Source organism: Gossypium arboreum, chromosome 12 (genome assembly GCF_025698485.1).
Source record: "Gossypium arboreum isolate Shixiya-1 chromosome 12, ASM2569848v2, whole genome shotgun sequence".
Lineage (NCBI taxonomy): Eukaryota > Viridiplantae > Streptophyta > Magnoliopsida > Malvales > Malvaceae > Gossypium > Gossypium arboreum.
In genome coordinates, this window is record NC_069081.1 from 86,287,616 (window position 1) to 86,298,333 (window position 10,718).

A 10,718-nucleotide genomic window follows, 5' to 3' on the forward strand; every position below is an offset into this window, starting at 1 on the left:
TGAACTGTATGATAAATACTTGATTTGTTCTTAATTATGTGTCTTAATGCTTGAGTTAATATTTCGGGTATTACTTCATGATTTGATGTGCTTATGTAGAGGAGCACAAGTCCCTGTCTAAGAGTAGATTTGGCATAATTAAGCGGAGTTGATCGAATGCCTAGAAATAGGGTTACGAGATTTTACTGAATTAGGGTGAAACCTAATATGAAAGTCCATAGATCGATTTACTACTTCCCTAGGGGTTTTAATTAAGAAGGAAATTTCGATTAATTCAACTGAGGGTTAGGTGTTATTAGTCTTGAAAGAGATAATAATATAGGTTAGAGAGTCTCACGGATCAAGTCAAGTGAATAAATCGTCTAGTTCAGAGTCAGATAACAAGAGAAAATCTAGATGGACTCCTCCTTGGGTGTCGTCTTTATCAATTACTTTTCTCCTAGTCTTTTTCTAATATTTCTCTTTGGTTTAGTTTAGTTAGTTAATTAGTTTAGTTAATTAGTTAATAAACAACCCCTCCTTATTTCTAGGTTAAATAATAAAAAGATAGTTATTACTAGTACTTTTGATTCCCTTGGGTACGATATCTCGGTCTTGCCATTACTATACTATTGTTCGATAGGTGCGCTTTCCTTTTCACCGTGATAATAGTTAGTCTAGGTTTGATCTTCATTATAAATATTTATTACTTGCTACGAATCACACGATCAAGTTTTTGGCGCCGTTGCCGGGGAACTAAAATATTAGGAACGCTAAATTTTTATTACTTTAGCCATTTATTTTTCTTGCAATTTAATTTTATTCAATTTTATTATTATTATCTATTAATTTACTTATTCTTTCTCTTGGTAGGTTTTTATAGTTTATGACTAGAAGAAACCCATCGGGACCATTACTTTTTGACGAAGAAATCGATCGTACAGTTCATAGAAATCAAAGAGAAATAAGGCGCAGCTTACGATACACGGAGAATGAGCAAGAAGACGATACTCAACCCCCAACCGAAGATATGGCTGAAAACCAAGGCAATCAGCTACCTCCTGCAATTGCGGTTAATCAAAATCTTGCTCCACGCACTATGTATGATTATGCTAAACCTTCTTTAACAGGAACTGAATCTAGCATAGTTAGACCTGCTGTAGCTGCAAATACTTTTGAACTAAAACCTAACACTATTCTGATGATATAGTAGTTTGTTCAGTTTGATGGTTTGCAGGATGAAGATCCCAACACTCACTTAGAAAATTTTCTGGAATTTTGTGATACATTTAAAATCAATGGCGTTTCTGATGATGCCATTCGTCTTCGGTTATTTTCTTTTTCATTGAGGAACAAAGCTAAACAGTGGTTGAACTAGTTACCACGAGGATCAATTACTACTTGGGAACAAATGACCGAAAATTTTTTACTAAAATACTTTCCGCCGGCTAAAACGACTAAGTTACGTAATGATATTTCTTCTTTTGTGCAGATAGATTTAGAAACACTTTACGATGCATTGGAGAGATACAAGGACTTACAGAAAAGGTGCCCTCACCATGGGTTACCGTTTTGGTTGCAAGTACAAACATTTCAAAATGGTCTGAATCCCTCAACTCGGCAAATGGTTGACACAGCTGCTGGTGGAACCATCAATAATAAAACACCGGAAGATGCCTATGAGTTTATAGAGGAGATGTCACTGAATAACTATCAGTGGCAAGTTATGAGGACAAAGGCAATGAAAATAGCCGACGTTTATAACGTCGACTCAGTTACTATGCTGTCAAATCAGGTAGAACTTCTCAATAAAAAGATTAATGGTTTTCTTAGTTCTACACAGGTACATCCAGTAATGAGGTGTGACTCAAGCGGAGGAGGTGTGCATACAGAATTCAATCCTTCAATCCCACAACCGAAGAGGAACAAGTCAACTATATGGGAAATAATAACTTTAGATCTCAAAATAACCACAGTAATACTTATAATACAGGTTGGAGGAACCACCCAAATTTCTCCTGGGGTGGTCAAGGAAATCAAATGCCTCAAAATCCTCAAGGTTTTCAACAGCCACCTTATCAACAAAAGAAGAAACCAAACCTTGAGGAGATGCTCTCAAAATTCATATCAATGTCAAAAACCCGTTTCCAAAATACCGAGACAGCATTTAAAAATCAACAAGCATCGATCCAAAGACTCGAAACTCAGATAGGCCAGCTTTCCAAACTGATCTCTGAACGACCACAAGCTAGTTTGCCAAGTAATACCTAACCTAACCCAAGGGAACAACTCAATGCAATTAATACTCAAGATGACGAAGGAGTTGTTGAGCCCGAACCAGAACTGATGCAAGAAACAGAGGTAAGCAAAGGGAGAGATGAGGTAGGTCAAAGTACAAACAAACCGGTGACTGTCGAATATAAACCTCGTGTCCCGTACCCTAACGCGACAAGGAAAGACCGCTCAGATGAACAATTTGGTAAATTCCTTAAACTTTTGAAAAAATTACATATTAACTTACCATTTATTGAAGCTTTGTCGCAGATGCCAAATGCAATGAAATTTTAAAAGAGCGTTTAGTAAATAAGCGAAAGTTAGACGAAGCATCGCATGTGGAGCTAAATGCAGCCTGCTCAGCTATTCTACGAAATAAGCTACCCCACAAATTGAAAGATCTAGGGAGTTTTACAATTCTTTTTCTAATTGGTAGTTTAGATATAAGTCATGCATTAGCTGATTTAGGAGCTAGTATTAACGTTATGCCTTACAAAATGTTTAAGCAACAAGGTCTTGGGAAACCTAAACAAACTAGGATGAGCATTCAATTGGCAGATAAAACTATAAGATTCCCTAGGGGTATTATTGAAGATGTACTCGTGAAAGTAGGTAAGTTCATATTTCCCGTTGATTTCGTTGTTCTAGACATAGAGGAGGATAGCAACACCCCTTTGATTTTAGGGAGGCCCTTTTTAGTAACTGCTAAAACAATTATTGATGTTGGCACAGGTGAGGTGAAACTTTGTGTAGGAGACGAAACGATCACCCTTTAAGCTCGTAATTCTGGCATCCCATCGAACAATGAAGGTAATAGTCCATACCAATCTACTCAAAAGGACAAATGACTTTGCAGAAATTAAGCTTCAAAGAAGTTCACGAGCCATGTTCCAAAAACGATAGAGGACACATTCATGAAGAACGAAGGCTACGGATAGAGGAGCTAAACGAATGGAGAGCACACAAACCGAGAACACATGATAAGCCTAAACTACACCAAAACAAGCCCGATACCTCTCCTCATCAACTTAAGGTTGGTGATAAAGTCTTACTAGATGCCGTAGATCCCCAAATTGTCACTACCACACCGAATGAGGAAATCCCTCTTACGGTACTCAGTATTTTTCCATTTGGTACGGTGGAGGTGAGTCACCCAAAGTTTGTCACTTTTAAGGTAAACAACACCCGATTAAAACCCTATTTTGATGAGGTTGATAGCAGGAATGAGGAGTATCAACTCCTCAAACCACCCTGAGCATTCACTAGGGAGGTAAGTCGAGCTTAGACTATAAATAAGCGTTTCTCGGAAGGCAACCCAAGCACTAAAATATTCTAATTTCTTTATTTTTAATTTTTAACACTTTAAATCATTAACTTTATCTTTGAATTACAAAGTTTTTCAGCCCACATGGCCAGGTACACGGGCGTGTCTAAAGCTGTGGCCAAACAGGGGAAGAGACATGATCGTACGATACGGTCATGTGGAAGCAGGACATGATTTCCCCAAAAAATGGGATGCAATAAATCCCCACGGTCGTGGGACATGGCTGTGGTTGAACTTGATAGGTGAACACGGGCGTGGGAATAGAAAAACATAGGCATGCCAAGGGCAAGTTTCAATTCTGTTTCTTCAACACGGGCGCGAGACACACCCGTGCCGATTAGCCGTGGACAATAATACACGGGGGTGGTACCCTAACACACAGACTGGGAGAAGCGAACAAGGCTAGGCATGACCGTGCGATATGGTCGTGTGCCACACACGCCCCAAACACACGGGCGTGGGATAGTAGCCGGGCACGACCTAAATTGAAAAATTTGAAAACCACGGGCTCACCTTCAGAGTACACGGGTGTGGCATTAGGCCGTGTGCACCTCCCCCATATAACCAAATCACTGTTCATTTTTTCTTCCTTTCAAAACCTTAGCCGAAATCTCCCCTTCCCCACTCCCTAATCCCTTTTCCAGCCACCATTCCCAAGATTCTCACTTCCCCAACCCCCAAACCACCCTCAAATCCACTCCCCCTGCATCAATCCTCACTTTCCCCTCTCTTTTCCCTCTATTTTTCCTCCACATCTCCATTCCAGCGCCACCACCTGAGGACCCCACTGACGAGGATCATTGAATCCTCCTATCTTTTTATTTTTCTTTTTCTTTTTATTTTCATTTCAATTTTATTATTTTCTTTTGAAAGACCTATCTATATTAGTAAATTTTACTTTTTTTATTTTTCTAGTATCTCTAATAAGTAATCCCACTACACTCTCTTCCACTCCAACTATTAATAAGCTCTTCATGATTCTACAGACTTCCAAGCAAAGCTGCTAGGAATATTTTACGGAATGAAGAAACAAGTATGGAACAATACCCAACGAGTACCATGTTCAACGACTAAATTTCTTCATCTAGACAAGAACAGTGGCAGCTACTACTTTCCCCAAGCACTCCAGCCTCAGAATCAAGCTCCGCATCCATATAATAGGGAGTTTCATCTCCTTCCCTCTTATGATTTTCTTTATTTTGAATAGTCTATCTTTGTACATTGTAGGCAATGTACATCTTAAATGTCGGGGGTGAACATGAACATGATGCCTTTTTGCATTATTCTCAAATCCTTGAATTTGGTCTTGTGCTTAAGTGATTTTCTCATAATATTGATCGAATGAATTCTAAGTAATCTATAATTATTGTTGATATGTCATGAATTAGACCATGAGAATTATGCATGATTATTTGATTATAGGAAATTAGAAAATCGAGCATGATAAGTTGATATTTTGAGAACTAAAATTTTTTAGATTATTTTCCTAAATTGAGGTATTATTTTGAAATCTTAATTATACAGGAATGACATCAAAAACCCAAATTTTTGGTGATATTTTTTAGCCTTTTTGAGCATATAGTTTTCTTTCTTGCTCACTTCTTTTGTGGTTTGAGTGTGTCAACATTGAATTGTTATCCTAGAACTTGCTTCGATTATACATGTCGAGATCACACGTATGATTTGTATACTGAGATGATAAAGACACTTAGGATTGAACCCACTTACTCCATAAAAAGCCTTCCCACATAATCAAACCCTTAGTGAACCCCCTTTGAGCCTACTAACCTTTTTTATTGATTAACCCTCATCATTAACCCCTTAACCCATTATTGTTGAAATCCTCTTACTTAATTTACCTTTTTTTATCGGGATTATTTTTAATATTTTTACCTCACTATGTTCACCATTTTTTGTTACTGAATCAGAAAGTATGATTTCTATATTGTATTAACTTGATTTGTTCTTAAAAAAAAAAGGAAAAAAAAACTCAGTATTATTATTGTAATTCTCAGCAAGCTAAAGTTGTCATGAGCTTATGTAATATAGTTCTAGATATTTGTTTGTGATTCAGTAATTAAGTTTTTGATAGTGGGGTAATGTATTGAAATTATCTCGATTCTAACCTTTGTCTCTTCAGCTTGTATCCATACCCGTAACCTAAACCCCGTTACAACCATGCGAAGACCTTTTGATTTGTGTATCATATCATTTACAAGTGATGGAGATTTGATTTTCATGCAAGCCTATGGTAATAACTTCTTATGTTAGACAATTGAGTACTTAATCCTGAACCTTAAACACTTTGAGTGATTTGAGCGAATCTTTAGTGAGGATGTCATCTCTTGTATATTTAGGACTAAAGTTAATTACTTAGAGGAAGGAGATTACCTATGATTTTATTATCAAAATATTCGATTTAGATTTTTTAAGGCTTTTAATGCCTCTATAGTTAAATCCTCACTGTATGATTTTCTGTGGAATAACTTGTAACAATATCAGTAATGATTATGTGATTTAGAAGAATGAATTCTAGCAGTAAATGAGAGTTTTGCTTGAGGACAAGCAAATGCTTAAGTCTGGGGGGTATTTGATAAACGCCAAATTATACATATTTTTACCCCAAATACTTAGCATATTTATGGATGTTTATCACTAGATTTGTGGATTTTAGTGCTCTTAATCCGGTTATTTCATGTTTTGTACTCAGGAGAGCACCAAGAGTCAAAAGGAGCCAAAAACAGACCAAAAAAGGGACAAAACGGACCAAATCGAGAAGATGACATGGCCTAAGCCTTGCCACACGGGCTGTTCACACGTCTGTATCTTTCCAAGGTGTCGACCAAGGCTTTCACGATTCACACAACCTGACCATTGACCCGCACAGCCATGTGTAATTTAACGGATCAAACACAGCCTGGCAATCACGTCACACAGCCGTGGCATACGGGCGTGTCCCTTTTTTGAAGAGTTGTATTTTACTCAGAAAAGGATACTTAGGGAGGAAGAAAGCCAATCCAAAGCCTATATAAACACCCTAAGTATGACTTAGAAAGGGCGGCTCCCCTCTAGAACTTTTCTAGAGAACAAAACCTCACGTCGGGAATTACTTGAAGGAAGCCAGACTATCCATCTCAAAAGCCGGGCTACTACAAGACTGAAGATCTCTCTCAGAATTCCTTCAGAGGTTTTGGAGTTTTCTTTATGTTTTGTTATTTTCATACTTTTGAGATGTACTCTTATTTTATTATGAACTAAATCCCTTAGATACCTAAGGGGGTTGAAACCTATGATGGATCTTGTTATTATTATCTGAACTGTATGATAAATACTTGATTTGTTCTTAATTATGTGTCTTAATGCTTGAGTTAATATTTCGGGTATTAATTCATGATTTGATGTGCTTATGTAGAGGAGCACAAGTCCCTGTCTAAGAGTAGATTTGGCATAATTAAGCGGAGTTGATCGAATGCCTAGAAATAGGGTTACGAGATTTTACTGAATTAGGGTGAAACCTAATATGAAAGTCCATAGATCGATTTACTACTTCCCTAGGAGTTTTAATTAAGAAGGAAATTTCGATTAATTCAACTGAGGGTTAGGTGTTATTAGTCTTGAAAGAGATAATAATATAGGTTAGAGAGTCTCACGGATCAAGTCAAGTGAATAAATCGTCTAGTTCAGAGTCAGATAACAAGAGAAAATCTAGATGGACTCCTCCTTGGGTGTCGTCTTTATCAATTACTTTTCTCCAAGTCTTTTTCCAATATTTCTCTTTGGTTTAGTTTAGTTAGTTAATTAGTTTAGTTAATTAGTTAATAAACAACCCCTCCTTATTTCTAGGTTAAATAATAAAAAGATAGTTATTACTAGTACTTTTGGTTCCCTTGGGTATGATATCTCGGTCTTCCCATTACTATACTATTTTTCGATAAGTGTGCTTGCCTTTTGTCGTGATAATAGTTAGTCTAGATTTGATCTTTATTATAGATATTTATTACTTGTTACGAATCACACGAACAGAGGCGATGTCCATTTACCCATAAAGTGCCTTGTGATGGGTGACTTACCTCTACTGTGCGATATGGAAAGACAGTTCGGAATACGAAAGGACCTAACCATCATGATTTAAGCTTCCCAGGGAACAATTTTAGCCTCGAGTTATACAACAGGACAAGATCTTCAACTTCAAATTGCTGGCGTTGTCTTAAACGAGCGCCGTGGTGGTGCTTCATTTCTTCCTTGTATAGGCATGAATTTTCATATGCATTGGTTTGCCACTCATCTAACTCGTTCAATGCATCAACCTGTTTTCACCTACAAGTTTTGGATCAAGGTTTAGAAGTCTTATAGCCCAGAATGCCTTGTGTTCTAACTCAAATTGTAGATGAAAACTTTTTCCATAAACAAGTCTGTAAGGTGATGTTCCTATGGGGGTCTTAAAAGCAGTTTTATATGCCAATAAAGCATCATCTATTTTCATCACCCAATCCTTCCTGTTTGATTCTACTGCCTTTTTTAGGATACGTTTAAGCTCTCTGTTTGCCACTTCGACTTGGCCACTAGTTTGAGGGTGGTAAGGGGTAGCTGTTCTGTGGTAAATTCCGTATTTCTTAAGGATCTTGTCAAATTGGGCGTTACAAAAATGAGTACCCTTATCATTGATGATTGCTCTAGGTGTTCCGAATCGAGAGAAAAGTTTCTTAAGGAAACGTACTACTACTCTAGCATCATTTATAGGTAAAGTTTGGGCTTCAACCCATTTGGACATATAATCGACAGCTACTAAGATGTATTTATTCCCAAATGAACTAGGGAATGGACCCATGAAGTCGATACCCCAAATGTCAAATATTTCACATGAAAGCATATATGTTTGAGGCATTTCATCATGTTTGGAGATATTACCTGTCCTTTGGCATTTGTCACAAGAAGTAACATACCTGTTAGCGTCTTTGAATAGAGTGGGCCAATAAAAACCTAATTCTAGTATTTTATGTACAGTCTTATTCCCACTGTAATGTCCTTCAGTCGGTCCTGAGTGGCAATGTCTCAAGATTTTTAATGCTTTTGTCCTTGTAACGCATCTCCTAATGACTTGGTCTGCACATATACGGAAAAGGAAAGGGTTTTCCCAAAAGTAGTTTTTCACATGAGAAAAGAATCGCTTCTTTTGATGATGTGTCAACCCTTTTGGGATAATGTTAGCAGCTAAAAAATTTGCAATGTCTGCAAACAAAGGTACCTCATAATCAAGTAGAGCAAAAAATTGTTCTTCAGGGAATGAATCATTTATTTCAACTTCATCTAGCTATTTGGTACTTGAATTTTCAAGCCTGGAAAGATGATCAGCCGTGAGATTTTTAGTTCCTTTCTTATCCTTAATCTCCAAGTCAAATTCTTGCAATAACAAAATCCATCAAATAAGTCAAGGTTTTCCATCAGTCTTAGTTAAAAGGTAGCAAAGAGCAGAATGGTCAGTATAAACGACAACTCTAGATAATAATAGATATGGCCTAAATTTATCGAATACAGAAACCACAACTAGCAGCTTTTTCTCCATGGTGGTGTAGTTTTCTTGTGCAACTGTCAAAATTTTACTAGCATAATAGATAGGTTGAAAATGCTTATCTCTTCGCTGTCCCAAAACTGCACCTACTACAAAATCACTCACACCGCACATTAGTTCGAAAGGTGAATTCCAATTAGGTGCAATTATAATTGGAGCTTTAGTCAATTTATCCTTTAAGGTATTAAATGCTTCTAAACATTCTTGATAAAAATTAAAAGGCACATATTTTTCTAGTAATTTAGTCAAAGGCTTAGCTATTTTAGAAAAATCTTTAATAAATCTTCTATAAAACCCAGCATGTCCTAAAAAGCTTCTAATAGCCTTAACCTATTTAGGGGGAGGTAGTTTCTCAATGGCTTCAATTTTAGTTTTATCAGCCTCAGTCTCTTTACTAGAAATTTTATGTCCTAGCACAATACCTTCTTGAACCATAAAGTGACATTTTTCCCAGTTGCGCACAAGATTTGTTTTCTCGCATCTTATTAAGACTCGTTTTAAAATTTTAAGGCAAAGATGGAAAGAGTTACCGAAAATCGAGAAATCATCCTTAAGTACCTTCATGATGTCTTCTACGAGTTTATCAAAAATGGCCATCATGCAACGCTGAAAAGTAGTAGGAGCATTACATAATCCAAAAGGCATTCTACGATAAGAAAACATACCATATGGGCATGTAAATGTCGTCTTTTCTTGATCTTCAAGAGGTATTAAGTTTGAAAATAGCCAGATAGTCCGTCTAAGAAGCAGTAGTACATGTGATATGGTAATCTTTCCAACATTTGGTCAATGAATGGAAGGGGGAGGTGATATTTTCTTGTGGCATCATTCAGCTTCCTATAGTCAAAGCAAACTCTCCAACCTGTGACTGTCCTTGTTGGGATTAATTCATTCTTCTCATTGGCTACAAAAATCATGCCTCCTTTCTTAGGAACAACCTGCACTGGACTTACCCAAGAACTGTTAGAAATAGGATAAATAATTCCAGCATCTAGGAGTTTAATTACCTCAGCTTTAAGAACTTCCTTCATGTTGAGGTTCAGTCGTCTTTAGGCTTGCACACATGGCTTAATTCATCTTCCATTAAAATTTTGTGGGTATAAGAAGAAGGGCTGATCCCTTTAAAGTCAGAAATTTTCCAACCTATGGCCCTTTTATGCTCTCTTAATACTTGGAGTAATTCCTCTTTCTCCTTGGGTTGCAAGTTAGATGCAATAATTACCGGTAATGTAGAATTATCTCCAAGGGACGCATATTCCAAGTGATTCGGTAATTGTTTAAGTTCCAGTTTGGGAGGTTCTTCAATAGAGGGCTTTTGCTTAAGTTTTTTGTTTACCTTAATACCCTCATATTCTGCTTGGGCAAGATACAGTTCCATCGTGTCCTTATGTACGATTTCCTGAAATGAATCTTGAGTAGCATGATCAATAGAGTCAATAAAATAATATGAGTCATCCTGTTCCCTAAAAATCTCATGGCATCATAAATTTTAAAAATAATCTCTTCGTCGCCTATTTTAAGTACCAATTTACCATCACCCACATCAATAAAAGCCCTAGTAGTTGCTAAAAA

General features: G+C 37.0%; 1 non-coding gene across 1 annotated transcript; it reads right to left on the minus strand.

Annotated features, from left to right (window-relative positions):
- Window positions 1-1,438: 1,438 nt before the first annotated feature.
- Window positions 1,439-1,545, minus strand: LOC128286184 (small nucleolar RNA R71). Its single transcript, XR_008276729.1, has one exon. It is a non-coding gene; the product is annotated as a small nucleolar RNA R71 (small nucleolar RNA).
- Between the last annotated feature and the right edge of the window lie 9,173 nt (window positions 1,546-10,718).